The following is a 23,676-nucleotide window of genomic DNA, read 5'->3' on the forward strand; positions in this document are numbered from 1 at the left end:
ACTTCTTGTCTGGTAATTCCAGCCTTTTGTGTAAAGCTCTGCTTTTCTTCTTGTGTATTCAATAAAGGTTCTTGATCTTAAAAGCTCTTTTCTCTTAAATTCTCTTCTGTTTGCCCAGATCGCCACCACCTCCATTCTTTACATAACCACCATCCCCTTGCCAGAAGAATGCTCTTCACAGTATGGTGAGGCAATCAAATTGAAACAAGGTGGCTGACAGAACATCCTATCTTGAAAAATGGGCAGTCAGAAGGAGTTAGAAAAGAATGTAGTGAAGAGCTTCCAGCCAAAAAGCACCAAGTCTGAGCTGATGGAAAGTTTAGAAAAAAGAAATTAATGATACACAACTTCTTGATTTTATTTTTAAAATTTAGTTCTCTGTTTCTCCTTTTGGGCTAATTTGTCCATTGTGTGAAGGGTTGGACATCCTCCACAAACTTAAATTTCAAATATTTTGAAGCAAGGAGAGGAAGAAACTCATGACAATTTCCCAGGGCGACATTGGTTAATGTGAGGGGACATAATTTTAAGGGGATTGGAGGAAGATATAAGGGGGATGTCAGGGGTAAGTTTTTTTTTACACAGAGTGGTGGGTATGTGGAATGCACTGCTGGCAGAGGTTGTGGGGGCAGATACATAAGGGACATTTAAGAGACTCTTATACACATGAATGATAGAGAAATGGGGGGCCATGTGGGAGGAAAGGGTTGGATAGATCTTAGAGCAGGATAAAATGTCAGTACAACATTGTGGGTCAAAGGGCCTGTACTGTGCTGTAGTGTTCTATAATCTAAAAGAAATGCCAGATCAATGTTCATCAGATGTTAGTCTTCAGATTAAGTGATATTATTGCAAACAATGAGCTTATAGACTGCAAGTGTAAATTTCACAAAAAGAAAATGCTGGAAACACCAAGTCAGAGTAAGAGTTAACATTTCAGGTTGTTTTTGAAAGAATTTCAGTCTAAGATGTCATTTTCTATAGTTGCTGCCTCACCTGTTAAGTACTTCCAACATTTTCTGTTTATTTTTCAGATTTCCATTATCTACAGTTTAAAAATTTCACTTAGTGTAAATCCCATGCTGGTTCTGTGAAGGGAATGGGGATATGGCAGGAGAGTGGAGGTAGATCTGCAACTATGGGCTCCAATCCTTAGTGGAGCATGGCTGTACAATCTTCCAAGTCAGGAGGCACGAACGTGTCATCAGCTGAGCTGAACTGATTCTGTTTATCAAAAGTAATGTGGACATGTTAAAAAGCAACAACTAATAGTTTGAGACACGAGACTGCAGATGCTGGAATCTGGAGCAACAAACAATCTGCTGGAGGAACTCAGCAGGTCGAGCAGCATCTGTGGGAGGAAAGGAATCGTTAACATTTCAGAGCAAAACCCTGCATCAGGACTGAGAGGGGAGAAGGGAAGTGTTGAGAAAGGACTGAGTGATTGGTGGAATGAGCAGGGATGTAAGAAGACTGGCAGGTTGTGCCAGGTAAGAGAGAGAAGCAGGAGTGGATTTGGGAGACGGTGGCAGGTGATTGATAGATGGAGGCAGAGAGAGAGAGAGAAAAAAGAAAACTGAGAGGCAAATGGAGCAAGGTGGGGGGAGGGGAGTGTGAAGGTTGGAGACAGCTGCTGGAGGGGGGGGGAACACAAAGGGCTACCAGAGCTGGACTCTGATAAGTAAAAGAGGTGGTAATAGAAACCATTGGGGGAGAGGTGAATGGCAGATGGAACCAGATAGTGGAGAGGAGGAAGTGGGGGAATCCTGTGGGTGAACTTTGTGTGTAGTGGGTGGATGGAACCAGGAAGGGGGGGGGGGGGCGGTGGAGAAATCAAAGATGTGTGATGTGGTGGGGGGGAGCTCGGGGTTGAAGGAGAGGGTCCAAAAATGGGAGGACTGGAGGAAGAGCAGAAGACCAGAGGGGAAAAGGGAGAAATAATCCACCAGAGGGGAGGGTTACCTAAAATTGGAAAACAATGTTCATGCCATTGAGTTGTAGACTATGCAGGCGCAGTATGAAGTGTTGTTCCTCTCGTTCATGTTGGGCCTCACCCTGGAGTGGAGAAGGCAGAGGATGGACAGGTCATTGTGGGAAGGGGAATTGAAGTGATGTGCAACTGGGAGCTCAGGGTGGCCATTGCAGACCAAGCGTAGGCGCTCTGTGAAATGGTCGCTTAGTCTGTACTTGGAGGAGGTGCACGTGAATCTTTGCCTTTCCTGGAAGGGCTGTTTAGGTCTCTGGATGGCAGTGAGGGAGGAGGCATAAGGACAAGTGTTGCACCTTCTGCAACTGCAGGGGAAAGTGCCATGGGTCAAGGATGGGGGGTGGGGAGGAATGAGCAGACCAGGGATCTGTTATAACTAACAATTTGAACTCCTGCAGAAAAACACAGTCACAGGAGGTACAAACTTGTTTTGAACATGACGGTCCTTTATTGAAATGAATTGCATCATCCTCGAGAATTTTACATGTGTGATAATCACCTATTGTATGTCTGCAGAGTTCTAATAGGAGATTCAGTGTTTAATGTGAGCACTTAGACTTCATTTTTATTTAGATTCAACCACATTATCATAAGAGATTTAATGTGTTTTGATGGAGTAAATAGGGGAAACTTTTTTTCTTTAGACAGAGGCATCAATATCCAGGTGATGCAGATTTGAGACAACGGGAATGGAGTGTGGTGGCACTGGGGGAAAAGAGGTGAGTTTACTGTGAGGAAACAAAAGATTATGAGCTGCAATGCATTGCTTGAAAGGGTGATAGATGCAAATAATACCATCTAAGTAACTTGTAGCACAGAAGGACACTATTTTCCAGGTAGTGAGAGCCATGACTTGGAGTGAGAAGCGGGACTCTTGGTGTGAGAAGTGGGAGCCATGTAAAGAGGTGAGTGTCAGGACCCAGTTCTTTTCCAGGTGGTGAGGGGTGTGACTTGGAGCGAGAAGTGGGACTCTTGGTCTCTAGTGCCTAGCTAAAGTAGTGACAATGGATCCAGGGTCTGTAGTGTGTTCTTCTTGCCAGATGTGGGAGATCTCAAGTCTTCCTGATAGCTACATCTGCAGGAGGTGCATCCAGCTGCAGCTCTTTACAGTCCATTTTAGGGAACTGGAGCTGCAGCCGGATGACCTTTGGCTCATACAGGAGAATGAGGAGGTGATGGATAAAATCTACAAGAAGGTAGCCACACCTAAGTTGCTGGAGGCAGGTAGCTGGGTGACTGTCAGGAGAGGGGAAGGGAATAGGCAGGTAGTGTGGAGTACCCCTATACCCTCAATAACAGGTATATTGTTTTGGATATTGTTGGGGGTGGGTACCTACCGGGGAAAGCTGCAGTGATCAGGTCGCTGGCACTGAGTCTGGCTCTGTGGCTCAGAAGGGAAGGGGGGAGAAGAGGAGAGCAATAGTGACAGGGGACTTTATATTTAGGGGAGCAGGTAGGAGATTCTGTGGACGTGAAAGAGACTCCCGGATGGTATGTTGCCTCCCAGGTGCCAGGATCAAGGATGTCTCAGATCGGGTCCACAGCATTCTGAAGAGGGAGGGTGAGCAGCCAGAAGTCATGGTACAACAACATAGGTAGGAAAAAGGATGAGGTCCTGAAGAGTGAATGTGGTGAACTAGGTAGGAAGCTGAAAAGCCGGACCTCAAGGGTAGTAATCTCTGGATTGCTGCCTGTGCCATGAGCCAGTGAGGGTAAGAATAGGTTGATTTGGCAGATGAATGTGTGGCTGAGAAATTGGTGCCGGGAGCAGGGATTCAGACTTGTGGATCATTGGGATCTCTTCTAGGGAAGGTATGGCCTGTACAAAAGGGATGGGTTACACCTGAACTGGAGGGAGACCAATATCCTAGCAGGCAGGTTTGCTAGAGCTGTTGCAGAGGGTTTAAACTAGTTTGGCAGGGGGATGGGAACCTGAGTGATAGGTCAGAGGATGGGGCAGTTGGTGTACAGATTGATGCAGTGTGTAGAGAGACTGTGAGGAAAGATAGGCATTTGATTGGGCAAAATTGCAGTCAGTTGGATGGATTGAAGTGTGTCTATTTTAATGCAAGAAGTATCAGGAACAAGGCTGAAGAACTTAGAGCATGGGTCAGTACATGGAACTATGATGTTGTGGCCATTATAGAGACTTCGCCATCACAAGGGCAGGAATGGCTGCTGCATGTTCTAGGGTTGAGGTGTTTCAAAAGGTACAGGGAGAGAGGTAAAAGAGATGAGGGAGTGGCATTGCTAATCAGGGATAGTATCACAGCTGCAGAAAGGGAGTGTGGGTGCAGGTCAGAAACAAGAAGGGAGCAATCACTGTTGGGAGTATTCTACAGATCCCCCAGTAGCAACAGAGACACTGAGGAAAAGATCGAGAGGCAGGTTTTGGAAAAGTGCAAAAATAACAGGGTTGTTGGACTGACTTCTGTTTCTCTGCCATATTTCAAATCTAAGCACTTTGCCAAAATTGAGAGTTTTTTTTTGATCCTTTGGAGAGTTCTTAATGGTAGTTCCTACATTTAAATGAAAATTATTTATAAAATAACCATAAGAAGCAGGGGTGCAAAATATTCCTTTTAGAATTTTGCATCTGCTTCCTGCCTCCACATGGAGGTTACTGTTGACCTTTCCTTTTATTGTTCTCTCCTCTTCAGTTATAAACCAGACTATAATTTTCTATAGTTTCACCAGCTGCACATCCACTTTGCCTTTATAATTCTCCTGCACCTTTAGTGCTCCCTGAATTGGAAATGTTCTCAGCAGGAAAATGTCATAAGACTGTGGTAAAAGCAAGTTAATGGGACCAATTGAATGGCTCTTTCAGTGAGCTCATTGGAGACTATGTACCCCTAATGAGCTCTTGCACTTCTGAAAGAATTTTTATTTGTATCATTTTATTTCCCTCAGCATGGAATTTTGTAAGAGTCTTGTAAGTGCTAAATACTGAAAGAAATATTTGAGAATTGAGAGGGAATAAATGAAAGAAATAGAACTTAGTATTGCTGTGTATAACATGTATTGTTAAGGTGATAAAAGGTTCTGCCTTTACAATTGTCAGTATAAAGTAAAAAATCTTGACCTTGATGTATTCCCCACACTCTCATTCAAACCTTTTTATTCTCAGGTCTTGCTTAACTAACACAATGAAGTAAATTCTTGTTTAAGAAAGTAGCTGTGAGCCAATAAATGAGGAGGCCTTTCCTTGTAAATAGAACATCAAACAGTATAGCACAGGAACAGGCCCTTTGGCCTATGATGTCTGTGCTGAACATGATGCCAAATTAAACTAAATCACTTCTGCCTGTACATGATCCATATCCCTCCATTCCCTGCATATTTGTGTGTCTGTCTAATAGCCACTTGAATTGTACCTGCTTCCACCACTACCCCTGGCATCCCATTCCTGCCACCCACCACACTGTGTATAATAAGAAAAAACTTACTCCACTGTATTGTGGAGGGTCATAGCTGTCATGTGACAGCACTGCCCCTACCTGGTTGGAAGATACCACTGCCAATCAAGGTTTGGCCCCGCCCCACCCATGAGTGCACACCTGACTATTGGCCTTTGTAAATTACCTGGGCTGGACCCCCCCAGCCCTCCAGCAGTATAAAGAGTACCACATGTGCTCGGCTCGGTCTCTTTTGTCTCCGAGGGACCACCCTGCTTCGCTCCAGGCTGAGAACTGTGAAACTGCGCTGGAGAAATCATTGGTGAGATGTGCGCTGTTTAAAAGGGGTGGGAGCATCTTAGTTAGTGTCCCTAGTAGCATAGAGCCATGCCTGCACTGAGTCAAGGGGTGGTGGGTATTGTATTGTCCTTTCCTTGATTGTATGTACCTAGTTTGTTGTGTGTGTATTTTACCCCTGTTGTAATCTTCCCACGCTCGCTATAAACTGTACGCATGTGTGTTATCCCCATTACCATTTTCCCTTGTTTGTCTTTTGTAAATAAAATCCTTTCCTGACCTGACTGTGTTCAGGGTCCTTTACTTTTGAGACCCTGAACCTGTTACCTCACTCACAACATTTGGCACTGCGAGCAGGGTCTCAAAGGTCTTGACTGAACACGGATGTGGGGAGGGATGTTCTGGAACAGGGGTAAGAAAGCCAATGCAAGCACAGAGGATAGGATTACTGGGTGGACCGACGAGAGGGAGGGATTTGGGAGCTTGGCCAGCATGCTGGCAGACCACAGTAAACCAGTGGACTGGGCCAAGCAGTTAGACCCATGCGGTGAGAAACTGGGGCACCACGTGGTTGCCCTTCTCCAGAGGTCGGGGTTCCCCAAGGCTAAGGGGAGTCAAAGGGGTGCCTTCTGGCTGTTTGTATCCCTCCTGAGATGCCAGGTCAGGATTATGGGCCAGATACAAGATATGTGTCACCAAAAAGATAAAGGTGCTCCAGCACCGCTGCTGTGTGCTGCAGGAGGCAGTCCAGGCTGCCCAGACCCGAGTCAGTGACCTCGAGGCCGGAGGTACTGAGGTCGCCTGCAGGCTGATCCACATGGCCATCGGGAACCAACCTCCTTGACCTGTAACAGTTTTGATAGCAGACTCGCCTGAGTGCATCCTAGGGATCAATGTCTTAAAGGGACAGTCCCTTCATACTAACTGGGGCAAGTTTATGTTTGGGGTTGCATGGGCTACAGTCATAGTTGGGGCAGCCAAATGGGAACCAGTTGTTGTTCCTCCTCCCTCCAAGGTTGTCTGTATCCGATAGTACAGAGTGCTGGGGGACACAGAAATATCACTGAGGCTGTCTGAGTCCTACTGCGGGAGGGTGTCGTTAGACCTGCAGCCTCCCCCTTCAACAGTCCCGTCTGCAAAAAGAATGGGATGTGGCGCATGATGGTGGACTACAGACATCTCAACAAGTCCCATTCGAGGAGGGTAGGGTACCGGACCCTCACTGCAGTCACTACCCGATCCCACAAGGTAGTGTTGTTCCCAGCACCTCTGAGTGGTGCCCACAGGGCATTGTTACCGCTCTGTTGGTCAGACAAGCTCCCCAGGGCGCTTGCTTCCTGGTGAGAGAGACTCACATTGGGGGGCCCCCTCATCTCACAGAGCAGCCATGCGGCCAGGTGTTCGCCCAGCCGCCGGCGGTACTGGTCCACCAGCTGGGTCAGCTCCTTGGCTGAGAAATCCTGGGTCTCCGTAGTCTCAGAGGGACCATGGGCACTTCCCCTGTGGGAGCCTCATCCTGACTCTCCTCCCCTCTGTGGCAGACCTGGGACTGCATGGTGACGGGTCGAGCATGCAGGGGTTCGGGTGCATAAGGGGAGGGTAGGTGTGATGGGGCCCCGGCTCCTCAGGCACCCCCTCCTCATCAGTATCCATCCATATATCCCCATCCCTCAGACATGCGTCCAGCTTGTCGCTGTGCCAGACCAGGGCTTGAATTTTTAATGGGTCTGGCTACCAGTGCCTGCTGTAGTTGAATCAGCCTGCAGGCGACCTCGGTACCTCTGGCCTCGAGGTTGTTGGTTCGGGTCTGGGCAGTCTGAATTGTCTCCTGCAGTGTGCAGCACTGCTGCTGGAGCATCTCTATCTCCCTATCTTTCTGGAGACATGTATTCTGCATCTGGCTAGTAATCCCAGCCTGGTGTCTCAGGAGGGACGCAAGCAGCCTGAAGGCACCCCTTTGACCCTGGGGAACCCTGACTTCTGGAGGAGGGCGACCATGTGGTGCCCCAGTTTCTCACCACAGGGGTCTAACTGCTCAGCCCAGTCCACTGGCTTACCGTGGTCTGCCAGCATGCTGGCCAAGCCCCCAAATCCCTCACTCTCATCGGTCCACCCAGGAATCCTATCCTCAGTGCCTGCACTGGCCTTCTTCCCCCTGTTCTAAAACATCCTTTGCTGTGTCTGCATCCAGCCAAGACCTTCGAGACCCTGCTCGCAGCGCTAAATGTTGTAAGACAAGTTCGTAAGGTCTCAAAGGGTAAGGACTCTGGACACAGTCTTTGGAGTTAAAATGATTTTATTTACAAAGACAAACACGGAAAAAGATAATGGGGGCAATACACACACACACACGCACATGGGTGATCACGAATGTGGTGGGGGGGAAATTGCAACAAGGGTGAGATGCGCGCACACACACACAAAACAAACTGGGTACCAACGAATCAAGGAAGAAACGATACGCTGCCTGCTACCCCTTGACTCAGTGCAAGCATCGGCTCTGTGGTCCCAGGGATCCCTAACTAATTTCTATTTAGCAGTGCACAGCTTACCTCAGCGTCCCCTGGGGACAAAAGAGGAAGAACCAAGCACATACAGCACTCTTTATAGTGCTGGAGGGCTGGGGGTGGTCCAGTCCAGGTAGTTCAGAAGGGCCAATGGTCAAGTGTGCCAGGAACAAAGGTGCTCAAAGATCCAATAATTGGGTGTGCACTAATGGGTGGGGGTGGAGCCAAACCTTGATTGACAGTGGTGTGTCTTCCGACCAGGTAGGTGCAGTCCTGTCATCCGACCAGATGGGGTCAGTGTTGTCACTGTCATGTGACAGCCACGACCCTCCACAATACACCACCGTGCCTACCCGTGGCTCCCCGTGAGCTGGTACGGTTGCTGCTTTCCAGCACTTGTGGTGCCCTATATCCATGCCCTAGATGACCTTGGGGAGCACCCGGCATACAGCGGCCACTGGGACAAGAGGGCCATTACGGAGTTGGAGAGGTTTTGGATGATAGCCTTTCCCACGTATGGCACGCCCCGATTGTCCCGTGAGGTCATCCAGGTGACCAGCGTGCTTGAGATGCTGGCCAACGAAACGGCAGTGGCACTGCAACACACCGAAGATGCCCTGACGTGGACAGCAGTAGAGCTGACAGCTGTCAGGATGGTCGCCCTGCAGAATCGAATGACCCTGGATTACCTACTCGCTGCAGATGATGGTACCTGTGCAGTGATTGGTAAGGAGTGCTGCACATTTATCCCTGATGAGTCAAGGAACATCACCTACTTGCCTGCTCACATTCAGGACTCTGTGGCTAAAATTCAAAAAGTGAGGGACCAGCTCCTGCATCATGACACCTCATGGGAAAACTGGTGGCCATTTGGGTCTCTGGGGGGATGGTGGGCAACTATTATCCACTGGGCGACTGCTCTCGTTCTTGTTATTATTGCTGTCTGTATATTACGTTGTGCTTTCCAGGTTATCAAGAGCATGTCTGCCTTTCACTAGTACTGTATACTGACATATAGTTTTAGGCTTAGAAATAGTTATTACCATGATTGGCGAGTGGTGGGACTTCTGAGCGGTGGATTGTAATTTGGAGGGTCGTGGCTGTCACGTGACAGCACTGCCCCTACCTGGTTGGAAGACACACCGCTGCCAATCAAGGTTTGGCCCCGCCCCACCCATGAGTGCACACCTGACTATTGGCCTTTGTAAATTACCTGGGCTGGATCCCCCAGCCCTCCAGCAGTATAAAGAGTACCACATGTGCTCGGCTCTGTCTCTTTCGCCTCCAAGGGACCACCCTGCTTCACTCCAGGCCGAGCACTGTGAACCGGCACTGGAGAAATCATTGGTGAGGTGTGCATTGTTTAAAAGGGGTGGGAGCATCTTAATTAGTGTCCCTAGTAGCATAGAGCCATGCCTGCACTGAGTCAAGGGATGGCGGGTATTGTGTTGTCTATTCCTTGATTGTATGTACCCAGTTTGTTGTGTGTGTGTATTTTACCCACTGCGATTTTCCCACGCTTGCTATAAACTGTACACGTGTGTGTTATCCCCGTTACCATTTTCCCTTGTTTGTCTTTTGTAAATAAAATCCTTTCCTGCCCAACTGTGTTCAGGGTTCTTTACTTTTGAGACCCCAAACCTGTTTCCTCACTCACAACACCCACATATCTCCTTTTTAAAATGTACCCCTCTCCCTTTAAATGCATGTCCTCTAGTATTTGATATTTCTACCCTGGGAGAAAGATCCTATCTACCTATCCATGCCTCTCATAATTTTATAAACTTCTATCAGGTATCCCTGCAGCCTCTGACACTCCAGGGAAAATAACCCAAGTTTATCCAACCTCTCCTTTTAGCTCATACTCTCTATCCAAGCTGCACGCTTTCCCAAAGCCTTCGCATCCTTCCTGTAATAGAGCGACCAGAAATGCACACAATACTCCAAGTATGGCCTAACCAAATTTTTATAGCTACAACATAACTTCCTTACTCTTATATTCAGTGCCCTGGCCAATGAAGGCAAGCATGCCAATGCTTTCTTTACTACCCTATCTACTTTGGTCGCCACTTTCAGGGTCCTATGGACCTGGACCACAAAATCTCTCTGTACATCAATGCTGTTAAGGGTCCTGCCATTAACTGTATACTCTTTCCTTGCATCTGACCTCCCAAAGTGCAACATTTCACACTTGCCTGGATTAAACTCCATCTGCCATTTCTCTGCCCCATATCTGTAACTGATGGGACTAGCTTGCTGGGCAACACCGTTGGCATGGATGAGTTGGGCCAAAGGGCCTGTTTCCATGCTGTATGACTCTGACTCTGTGATCGATATCCTGTTGTCTACTCTGACAATCTTCTTCACTGTCCACAATTCTACCAATCTTTGTGTCGTCTGAAAAATTACTACCACACCCATCTACATTTTCATCCAAGTCATATCACAAACAGCAGAGGTCCCAGCACTGATTCCTGCGGAACACCTCCAGTCATGGATCTCCAGCCAGAATAAAAGCTTCCACCGCTACCCTCTCTTCTATTGGCAAGCCAATTCTGAATACAAACTACCCAGTCACTGTGGATTGCATGCATCTTAATCATCTGGAACAGCCTACCATGAGGGACCTTGTCAAGTGCTTTACTAACGTCTATGCAGACAACATTCTCTGCCCTACCCTCATCAATCACCTTAGTCAACATTAGCTATGGGAGCAGTTTAGTTGCTTTAATTGGCACTGCCCTTGAATCCTAGAGGAGAAATATTCCTCCCAATCATTATCTGCTTGATTTTGCTGGCAAATGTTTAGGTTTGTGCAAAAACACCAGGTGAAGAGAGATCAGTTTCGGCTGCATCACCTCTAATATTTATGCAAGCTTTCCTACAATCAGAGTGTGAAGTGGGGCACTGGGATGAAAGACACCCTGCACTTCTGAAAGATCAGACAACAGCTTGAGTTGGTTCTTGAATAAGAGAAACAAATCTACTTTTAAAAAAAGCTCTGATTAATCATTTTTGCTTTTTTATTTCTTGCTTGGATCACAAATAAACGGAGAGACCTTTCTGTTACTGACCAGCAGATGTCAGAAATATGAGCATCAAAGTGAGACCTGTTCTGAAGATGTACATCTTCAATCCAAATATTCAAAAATACAGAAGAAAATAAATCTCAGATTGTTCTTTTACTCACTTGTGAAAGGAATTATAGAGTCATAGAGCAATATAGCACGGACACAGGCCATTCGGCCCAACCAGTCCATGCCAACCACAGTGCCCACCCAACTAGTCCCAATTTCCTGCCTTCGGCCCATATCCCTCCAAGCCCTGCCCCTCCATGTACCTATCCAAGTGCTTCCTAAATGATACTATTTTACCTGCCTCAACCACTTCCTCTGACAACTCATTCCATATACTCACCACCCTCTGCATGAAAAAGTTGCCCCTCAGGTCCCTTTTAAATCTTTCCTCTCTCATCCCAAACCTATGATCCCGAGTTTTGGACCCCCCTACCCTGGGGAAAAGACTGTTACCATCCACCTTATCTATGCCCCTCATAATTTTTAAACGCTTCTATAAGATCGCCCCTCATTCTCCTGCATTCCAAGGAATAAAGACCTAGCCTGGCTAACCTCTCCCTAGAACTCAGGCCCTCTAATCCTGGCAACATCCTCGTAAATGTTTTCTGCACTCCTTCCAGTTTAACCACATCTTTGCTATAACAGGGTGACCAAAACTGTACACAGTACTCCAAGTGCGGCCTCACCAATGACTTATACAACTACAATATAATGTCCCAAATCCAATTTTGAGGAATGTTGGAGTGCAATAGTTGACCGGTTATTGAGATGTACAGACAATTATTTAACCAGTCATATGCTGCCTAATATTTAATTTTGAGTAGATTTTAAAATATGAGATTTCAATAAGAGTTCTGGTTGATTTTTTTAAAAAATCTATTTTGTTTTTCATCTCTACACATTTCATTTGAAACGTAATTATTGCATTGAACCATGAAGGGTAAAAGCATATTTTAAATTACTGTAAGTTACCAGTGGCGTAATATGGCCACCAATTTGAGAAGAGTTAGCTGAAATACGCTGAAAGTGATGGCGTGAAGTTGTTTCCAAACCTGTCAGAGTTCTCATTTAACCAAGGTCAGCCGGACTGGGTATCAGCAATGCCTTCAATATCTGAAGAGCAGTATTGATAGATTTTAATTTTATCCAGGCATGGATTTCCTGAGCTTCCTGAAACTTGCTCGTGAGGTTAAGGGAACAGTGACATTGGATGATGTTGCAAAATAGATAAGCAAATTGGTCACTGAGTTCTGTAGCTTCAAGTTCTAAGGTGGCTAATGAGGTCTACGTGGGGACTGCAGACTTTTCCCACAGATGAGGCAGGTGGGGACTGATGGGACAGGTAGGTGTGTAGTTTTAACTGATTATGCACCAACACGTAGTATAATGTATACTTAAAAAAAATCAGCATTTAAGTGGTTACATACCACATTAATGATGGAAGTCGAAACAATATACTGCATTTGAATGAAATGGATCTAGTGGTTTACTGTTTGGCTATCATTTGCGACCATACATTTATCTTCCTTTCTGCTGCTAACTTGGAGGCTTTCTTCACTGAACCCAAATGATTCCTGGAAATCTTTGGGCAACGTTTATGGTAATTGCTCTTCATTTTCCAGTCTCCAGCACTAACTCCATGTCATCTCTAATTACTAGCTTTCAGCTTTCGATGTACATAAGGAGGACCTCTGATGTTTTTCACAAACCATTTCTGTCAAAGTTTGAGGTTCCCTTATTAGCCACCTCAGAACCCATTAAAACCAGAGAGGAAGCAAGTTGTTCTTAATTCTGGAGGAATGCCTAAGAGAAAAAAGTAGGTAAGTGGGTGACAAAATATTTTAACCTTTTCAGAGTACAATGTTGTGTCATAGATCAGCAGCACCATTGCTATAAGTTTTCATATGAAACGTTACTCCTCAAAAAGATGATTTCCCAAGTCCAGTACAGCTATGTAGTTCTGAATAACCTATCTATCTGAAGAACATGTCCTTTAATCAATCCATTTTCTTCTGGCTTGAGCAAGATTGAAGGTGATAGTGGAAAGGAAATTGAGAATTTAAAAAAAAACAGCTTTGCAAAGTTTTTATGTATAGAAGAAAAATCAGAAATACTATTGAAACCTCTGCACATGTTATTTGTTTGCCCAAAACAACTAGATTTTCTGTGATGCTGTGTGATCCACTGAGTTCCTCCAGCTTTTTGTGTATTGCTCCAGATTTTCAGCATCTGCAGTCTCTTGTGTCTATATTTTCTGTGAGCAATGTTTACTTTGCAAGGATTTATGAAGACCACTTCTTCATGCAGGAATAAATGTAGTATGCTTGAAGAACCAGCTTTACTAAATGAAGGTAAATAAGATGAGCAGCAAAGTGAATACCCACCAGATCCCCCGAGATTGTGTGGTGGGAGAGTGGGTTTTGCTGGGTGATGGGGATAATGAGGAGATGGGAAGAATGTTAATTCCAATTAAAAACTTGAGAGGCAACAACTCACTTATGAGAATGCAGAGCTGGGCTGAGAAGTGGCAGATGGAGTTCAACCTGGATAAGTGTGAAGTGATACACTTCGGGAGATCGAATTCGAAGGCAGAGTACAAGGTTAATGGCAGGACTCTTAGCAGTGTGGAGGAACAGGGGGATCTTGGGGTCCACGCTCATAGATCCCTCAAGGTTGCCACGCAGGTCGATAGGGTTGTTAAGAAGGTGTATGGAGTATTGGCCTTCGTTAGTCGGGATATTGAGTTCAAGAGCTGTGAGGTGATGTTGCAGCTCTATAGAACTCTGGACCACACTTGGAGTATTGTGTTCAGTTCTGGTCGCCTCAGTATAGAAAGGATGTGGAAGCTTTAGAGAGGGTGCAGAGGAGATTTACCAGGATGTTGCCTGGATTGGAGAGCATGTCTTATGAGCTTTGAGCGAGCTATGGCTTTTCTCTTTGGAGAGGAGGAGGATGAGAGGGGACTTGATAGAGGTGTACAAGATGATAAGAGGCAAAGATCGAGTGGACAGTGAGAGACTTTTTCCCAGGGTGACAATGGCTAACACGAGGGGATATAATTTTAAGGTGATTGGAGGAAGGTATAAGGGGGATGTCAGGGGTACTGTGCTGTAGTGTTCTATGTTCTGTTATTTTGTATATTGGAAGAAAACTAAGGCAAATACTTTCAATAGTGACAGACAAATTATCATCGAAGTATCACTAAACTATACTGTTTCAACAAATAAATATTCAAAGCAATTGTCAAGTCGAGTATATTGTCATTTGCACAAGTACGGAGAGGTACATGAAAAAACTTGCTTGCAGCAGCATCATAAGCATGTAGGTACAGACAGCATACAGAATATCTATTGTAAATAATTGAGCTTCAGCTTAAATTAATGCAGAAAGTGTACGGTGCCATTGTTTAAGGTTTCCTTGCTCCTGTCTAATCTTTTAAAACCCTGCTGAGTTGTGACATTGTTTATACAAGACCAAAGTATGGCTCAGCTGGAGTCGTACATATATCACACGAAAGGTGACATTTTGCAGTTCTCAGTTCATTGTTGATACGCTTTTAATACTATTTGCAGATTCATAATTATCATACAATATCAATCATTTATCTTTTTTGATTGACTTGTTCAGGAATGGGCTGATTATAGTTCCATATACAATGTTGGTGTTAACAAATAAGTGATCCTGTCCAAACTTCTGGCCAAGTGCTCAAATATCATATGACTTGAGATTGATTTTATTGAATAATGCCCTGGTGAACCACCTTGATGCTTTTTTTTTCTCTGTTACAGTTGTTAGATTAATCAAAGTTGTTATTACTTTGAGAAGATTAGACATTACATTCTGGATCTTTAATTCAGAAAAATAGTTGTCCTATAGAACCAGTAACTGGAGTAAAACTTGTAATTTAAATGTTCGTTTATTGAGCCACTGGGTTTGGGTTTTAAATACACAAAATTAAGGATTTGGCCACTATTCTGCTCCTGAAAGTCTGGTTATATCTTTATTCAGCAGTAGAGTTAACCTGGTTAATTTTGTTGCTACTTGATAGTCTTTAGATGGTAAATTGATAAACTTTTAAAATATTTTTGGATAGTGCATTTGAGGTTTTGTTTGAAGTGGCCTTGGAGCTTTTTTCCATTGCCTTCAGTAAGAACCAGATAAAATGGGGTTGGGGGATAAAAAGCAATGTTGGTACACAACTCCTATTCATTACCCCTCCATGGTGGGGGTAAAACTTTTTGCAGTTATATTTCATTTGAATTACTCACACTGGTGCTTGGCTCTGGAGTTCTGCACATTTGAGTCGCATGGAGTCTTTCAGATGGTCTTGGGGCCAACAGAGGACTTTGGAATATTGAGAATTTCTCTTAAGCAGAAGTATCTTTATGGTGCATCTGTGCTGGACTCTTACAAAATATCCTTTCTGCAGGTTGTGCCCAGAAATGAATGTAAGATGCCGGACTCTATGCAAAAAAGCATCAATTCATAGAACATACAACTGTACAGTGCAGGCACAAGCCCTTTGGCACATGATGTTGTGCCGAACTAATTAAGCTAATGACGCCTAGTTACACTAATCCCTTCTGCCTGCATGTGTCCATATCCCTCCATTCTCTGTATATTCAGGTGCCTATCTAAGAGCCCCTGAAACGCCTCGATCGTACCTGCCTCCACCACCGCCCCTGCCAGCACATTCCAGGCACCCACCACTCCATGGGGGGGTGGGGTGGGGGAAGAAAAGCTTGCCCATGCATCTCCTTTGAACTTTGCCCCCCTCATCTTGAATGCATGTCCTCTAGTATTTGACATTTTGATCCTGGGAGAAATATTCCAGCTGTCTATGCCCCTCATAATTTTATAAACTTCTATCCGGTCTCCCATCAGCCTCAGCAGCTCCAGAGAAAACAACCCTAGTTTGTCCAGCCTCTTCTTACAGCACATGCCCTCTAGTCCAGGCAGCATCCTGGTAAACCTCTTCTGCACCCTCTCCAAAGCCTCGACGTCCTTCCTTTAATGGGGTGATAAGAAATGAATGCAGTACTCCAGATGTGGCCTAACCAGAGTTTTATAAAGCTGCAACATCTGAACTCAATGCCTTGACTAATAAAGGCAAGCATACGATACATCCTCTTTACCACCCTATCAACTTGTGCAACAACTTTCGGATTGAATCCAATCAGCTTGGGCCCCAAGATCCTTCTGTACATCAACACTATTAAGGGTCCTGCCATTAACTGCGTACTTTCCCTTTACATTTGATCTCCCAAGGCGCAACGCCTCACACTTAGTCAGATTAAACTCCATCTGTCGTTTCTCTGCCCATATTTGGAACTGATTTACATCCCACTGTATCCTTTGGCAGTCTTCAACTCCACAACGCCACCAACCTTTGTGTCATCTGCAAACTTATTCACCCACCCATCCATTTTTTCTTCTGAGTCATTTATATATATCACAAACAGCAGAGGTCCAGTATGGGTCCCTATGGAACACCACTAGTCATGGACCTTCAGCCAGAATAAGACACATTGACCACTACCCTCTGTCTTCTATGGGTGAGCCAATTCTGAATCCAAACAGACAAGTCACCATGGATGCCATGCATCTTAATATCCTGGATGAGCCTACCATGAGGGACCTTGTCAAATGCCTTACTAAAACCCATGTAGACAACAAGCACTGCTCTACCTTCATTGATCAGCTTCGTCACCTCCTTGGAAAATCTCAATCAAATTAGTAAGATGTGACCTGCCTCATACAAATCCATGCTGATTGTCCCTAATTCAGGCATGCTTTTCCAAATGCTCATAAATCCTATCCCCAAGAATCCTCTCCAGTGGCTTCCCCACCACTGACGTGAGACTCACCGGTCTATAGTTTTCAGGATTATCCCTATTTCCCTTGAACATAGGAACGCCATTAGTTATTCGCCAGTCCTCCAAGACCTCACTTGTGGCTAGAGAGAACGCAAAGATCTTGGTCAAGGCTCTCTCAATAACCTGGGGTCTATCCCATCAGGCCCTGGGGACTTATCCACCTTAATGTTCTTCAAGAGACCCAACACTACCTCTTTCTTTATCTCAAAATGCCTGAGTATATTATCGTGCTCCACACTGATCTCACTAACCTTCATGTCCTTCTCCTTGGCGAATACCAATGCAAAGTATTCATTTAGGACCTCGTCCACATCCTCCGCTTCTAAGCACATGCCCTCTCCTTTATCATTGAGTGGTCCTACCCTCTCCTTAGTTATCCTCTTGCTCTAGATGTACGTATGGAATGCCTTGGGATTCTTTTTAATCCTTCTTGCCGAGGACTTTTCATGGCCCCTCCTGGCTCTCCTCATTCCCTTGAGTTCTTTTCTGGCTTCTTCATAATCCTCAAGGGCCCTGTTCGATTTGGCGTCCTCAGCCTGACATATTCTTCCTTTTCCGTCTTGACTAGATTCACAACCTCTTTCACCATCCAAGGTCCCCTTACCTTGCCATCCTTGTCCTTCCTTCTTGCAGGAATATACTGGTCCTGTACTCTATGCAGTTGTTCTTTAAACAGCCTCCACATGTCAGATGTGGACTTGCTCAAATACAGCATTCCCAGTTAACTCTCCCTAGCTCCTGCCTAATATTCTCGTAATTTGCCCTCCCCTAATTTAATATTTTCCCTCGAGGTCCATTCTTATCCTTATTCATAGCTATCTTAAAACTTGAGTTGTGATCACTGTACTTTGTACTAATTCACTTTGTATTCCAGTCCATAAGAGAGACTGGCTAACATTGCATTAGCCTTTCTGCTTGCCTTATGGATTTGTCTAACAACAAAAAGTTCTCCAGCTGAATAGTACCTTCCCTCAGCTGGTTCCACTCTGAATTGCACAATGGTAACCTAGGACCTACCTGCTCCCTTGCCTTTACTTCTGGAGCTCCTCCAGTGAATTACCTCGCTTTGATCACATTTATGTGGCTGCTCTCTGGCAACATCAGCCAAAGATATGCTCGATTCCATGGGAATGTTGATATAACGATCCATAAGAACACTGAAGAGGTAATTTAATCATGTGATTATGCAAACCAGAGATGTAACAATAGTCTGCCTCAGCAACCTCAGCTTCCTTTTTTCACACTAATGCAATTTCAATTTCTCTTTAGTTGACTTAAGCAAGCACTCTGTAGGATAATGTCAGAGATGTGTTTTTGTCACAGCATTTGATAGCAACAGTTACATTCACATATTTCAATCAGTACAATTTTCTATCATTACATAATCATGCCATGCCTTCCAACATCACCAGTGACAAGTGTAAAATAACAGCTAACAATTTTGTCAGCTTCCTACCCAGTAATATTTGCTCATCTTTGCAGTGTCAATCTGTTTTCCTTTGTTTATAGTCAGAAAGGGATATAATTTACTGTATGGTAACATTGGGTGAGAGTTGTCTATACTCAATGTTCCTGTTCTGTACAAATGTCTCCACGTCAATCTTTTGACATCTTTCTTTTCCTCACTTACTTGTACACTTCCCTAGCCTCCAATTACATGGAACCAAAAACATAATAGGCATGAAAAGATTTGTGATTACTGACAACCCAACTAGTTATTATGGGGACACCAATAGTGGTATTTCAGTATTTGATCAACCTATTTTCTCAGATCATTTGTTTAAAGATTGACTACAGATTTGGGACTTCAACAAAAAAACAAATCATTTTTAAAAATCTGGCTATTTCTGTACTCCAGGTAATTAAGTTTAGTGCTAGATGTGCTTTTGGAATTTAGTTTATTACACTTAATTAGAGAAATAAAAGTGCATCACTATCAAAATTAATCCACTAAGTGATTCTTTGTAGGAGTTTGTCAAACTAATGAAAGTCTGGCTGACACATTAATGATGCTTAAAACATTTCAAAATTCATAAAATATATAGTTGCAATATAAACAGACAAGTTACTCAGATAAGCAATTAACATCTTGCAAGGTTGTGTGTGACAGTGCCACAACCAAGTTCTGTGCCAGCCAGTGCTAGGTTGTGGGTGTGTATCCATAATGGTCTAGATGCTATTTTCTTCAACCATGCTTTTCATGGGGACCATGCATATGGAATGAAAATTTAAAAAAATTGCAGATGCTGAAAATCTGAAATAAAAAAAAACAAAAATGCTGGAAATACTTGGTAGTCTGCAACTTAAACTACCTTTTTATTATTTTCTTTCCCAGTTCTTTGAAGGTCTTTGACCTGAAATGTTAACTGTTTCTCTTCCCACAGATGCTGCCTGACCTGAGTGTTTCCAGCATTTTCTATTTTTATTTATGGTAGATTAAAGAGAAGTTAGAGAGAACACAACCAAAAGAACATGTAAAAATTGTGAAATGTGTGTCAGACAGTGCTAGTGCAGAGAGTAATACTGAGTCGATATTGCAGATTGATGACCTAAAGTCAAACTGCTCAGTTCTGATACAAACAAGGGGTTAATACATAAAAGGGGTTAAGTTCAAAGGAGGTGTGTGGGGCAATTTTTTACAGAGTTGTGGGTGCCTGGAATGTGCTGCCAGGGGTGGTGGTCGAGGCAGATACGATAGAGACATTTAAGAGGCTCTTAGATAGGCACCTGACTGTGCAGAGAATGAACATTGTGTAGGCAGAAGGGATTAGTTTAGTTAAGCATTTACTAGTTTAATTAGTTTGGCATAACATTTTGGGCCAAAGGGCCTGTTCCGGTGCTGTACTGTTCTATGTGCTAAACAGAAAACAAGTTACCTGCAGTTGATGGATTTGATATTGAATCCAGAAGGCTTCAACATGGTCAATCAGGAGATGCAGTGCTATTTCTCAAACATATATTGGGCCTTGTTCTAACAATGTAGGAGATCATATACAGAGGTCGGAGTGGGGTGGAGAATTAAACTGGCAGGCAATAGGAAGCCCAGGGTCACTCCTGCTGACTGACTATAGGTCAATGCAGTCATCTAATCTGCTTTTGGTCTCTTCAGGCAGAGGAGACCACGTTGTGAGCATCGTAAGAGAGACATTAGATTGGAAGAAGTAGAATCTCTGTTGGTCACTAATGTTTTAGTTACTTGATAGTAGGAAAGAGGTAATCTCTTCCATCTCCTGTAGTTACATGGGAAAGTGCTATAAGGAGGTGTGATTGGTGGAGATAACTTGTGTTAATTTAAGTTTATGTTAATTTGTGTTTATCGTCATCTTGTAATGCACTGTGCTGCTGCTGCAAAAAGCTAATTTTCAGGGCATTTATACCCTGTATATGTATGCCTATGACAATAATAAACTTGAACTTGAAAATGGATCAGGATGTTGCAAAGGAACAGTGGCTTCAGAATGCTGAAAAGTGAGGGAGAGATGTATCCGGTGGTGGAAACCTGTTAAAAGATGATCCATTGAATGCAAGGACTGGTAGGATAGGAAGTGAAGACAAGAGGGACTCTATCCTTGCTCAACTGGAGAGGAGAGGGGGTGAGAGCAGAATTGCGGGGAATGAATGTAGTACATTAGAGGGGTCTCTCAGCTATGGTAGAGAGAAAGCCATGGTTCAGGAAGAAGATGTGTGTGGAAAGTCATCTTCGAAGCAGTTGTGATAGTAGAGGAGCTGGGGGAATGGAGTCCTTGCAGGAGGATGTTTGGGAGAAAGTTTTATCAAGTCATACAGCCCAGAAACAAGCCATTTGGCCCATGTCCATGCTGGTCATTTGCACCTATTGAACTGTAGCCCTCTGTGCCATGGCATTTTGTCGAGATGGCTATAGGAGTTTGCAGGCTTGTAATGGAGCTATACCCTGAGATGGAGACAAAGACTTGGAGAAGTTGTGTAACTCCATGAAGGGAGGAAATAAACTTGGATTTTAAGGCTCTTGGTTTATATACATCAGCGAGGTCATTGTTCCTAGAATCAATCCTCCAGCAGAACAGTACTTGAGGTTTTGACAATAACTCAGGGAAGGAGGAAACCAGGTAAAGTTCCTACTCCACAACCCGTCAAGCACTCCCAACACTTTTTTAGGTTTTTACTTCAGATTTCTAGCATCTGCAGCATTTTGATCTTCAAATTTCTTTGGAAATGCCAAAAGCGATGGCTGGGTGGAGCTGGGTTCAGATTCCTTGTTCAAGCTCTTGCTCTGAGTCTACCTAGCAGTCATCAATGCCACCTTACAATGAATTTGGAATATGTGCACTGATGGCAGGACCAGTGACTTTGCCCATTTCTAATAGGTCTGCACGAGGTCGTGGTGAATCACAACATATTCACAATGGTAATGAAATGAAATGTTTCTGAAATGTGATGGTGAAACTGAAAACAAACTAGGGAAGCAGAGAAAATAAAATCCAACAATGCAAACGAATAACCATGAAAAATGGGCAATAGTGTATGTGTTAGTTTTCCATCAAACTGCAGACAGCTTTATCATATGGCGAATGTACTCTTGCAGTGCTTTTGGATGAGAAGTTCCAAGATTTAATCCTGAAGTGTTGACCCATAAATATCAAAGTCTGGATGGTATTTGTGGCAGAAAGTGCTGGTGTTCCCATCTGCCTGCTCCCCTTGACTTTCTAATTGCAGTGACGTTACTATTAGGGAGCAGCCAGTTAGTGCCAGATTCAAATACTTCCAGGTCCACTCCAACAATAGCAGCTGCAAAACAAAGTTTTTGTTCTTCCCTCCATACACCCTAGACATACTTTCTTTAGAGTTGTATCTGGGAAACATACAATGGGGAAGTATGTATCAATCACTGATGACTGGTGGCAACTTAGAATGGTTTTCTGCTTTAAGGTTATGTTTGGTTGGGGATTAGTATTTCATAAAGGATCCATAGCTGGCAGAGAAAGAAACCTTTCAAATTGTTTGTCTGCAGCTATTCTCATACCTAGAAACTCAATAAATTTCCACTGTTAATAGAATCATTGGATGACAACACAAGAGGAGCCATTTAACTGATGGAGTAAGTTGGTTCAAATAAAAACAGAACATGCTGGGAAAAACTCAGCAAGTCAGGCAGCGACAGCTTTTCTCTCCTCAGTGTTATGTTTCAAGTTAATGAGCTTTCATCTGAATTCATTATCACTGGAGATCTTAGTTCTGATAAAGAATCATCAGCTTGAACTCTCTCTTGAGAGATGCTGCTCAAGTTGCTGAATGTTTACAGCAGCTTTTTTTGCTTTTATCTACGATTTCTAGCATCTTTTCTTGCTTTTCCAGTATGCTGGGTTGATTGGGGAGTGATTGAGTCAGGTTGACTTCCTGTACCCTATGCTTAGACTATAATCCTACGTTTTGTTTTTGAAAAACTGTTTCAACCATCTATCTAGTGCCCTTTTGCAAGTCAATCTATTCAGAACCTTGGTGTCATTTTTGATCCTCAGATGAAATATTCTGATCTTTTTTATAAACTTTACAATGTTTTAATGGGATTAATTCAAATTTTATAGCTAATTCTTAAATTATCCAAATGTTTATCATCAATATATTCAGTGGTCCTAAAATTAACTGCAAATTGAATGGGTAAAATGAACCCTTTTCTCCAATTAATTGTAATATATCAATCTTTTAAAGAGTTCTTTTATTGTCACTACTTTCTATACCGTAAACTTTTGTATTAATAACAGCACTATTTTCTAATAAGTGATTACGTAGTTCATTGTGGACAGTGTCTTGGGAAATTAGCTAATCTATAACATTATATTTTTGCATTTATCACGTGTCTCTCACAGGCCACAACAAAGTTTTATGAATAGACTCTTGCATTTCTGTAGCATTTTCCAGATCCACAGGCAACCCCAAAGTGATTGACAGCTAGCAGTCCTAGCGATCTTACCAATATATCAGAGGGTTCTGGGTTTAAATCACAGAGACCTGCAGGCTAGTACAGTATTGAGAGAGTCTCTACAGTTGGAGGTTCTCTCGTTTGGTTGAGACATTAAACTGTGGCCCAGGCTGCTCTCAGTCGTTTAAAAGAACTCGTGGTTCTATTTTGAAGAAGAGGAGGCGAGTTGACTCCAGTGCCCTGGCCAAACTTTATTCCTCAACTGACACTTCTAAAGGGAGAAAGTTAGCAATTTGCAGCTTGTGGGCGCATAAATTGGCCATTGGATTTCCTACATTACAACGGCGAGGGCGCATCAAAATTAAAGTACTTTGGGACACCTTAAAATCCACATGAAAATGCACTCAGAATCATTTTTGCAGATTCGCTTTACAAGATGGTCTATTTTTTTGTGATCTGTGGATATGAATTATGCAAATACTGGATACTTTATACATCCTGCGAGTTTTTTAAACAACTTTTTTTTTAAACACAAGAACTCCACGATTTATGTTCTCATTGAATCTTCCGATGATGGGCACTTGTGTCGATGCTTCGTGGAACACACCCTAAACTTCCTATTAAAGCAGAAAATG

Source organism: Pristis pectinata, chromosome 22, assembly GCF_009764475.1.
Source record: "Pristis pectinata isolate sPriPec2 chromosome 22, sPriPec2.1.pri, whole genome shotgun sequence".
NCBI lineage: Eukaryota > Metazoa > Chordata > Chondrichthyes > Rhinopristiformes > Pristidae > Pristis > Pristis pectinata.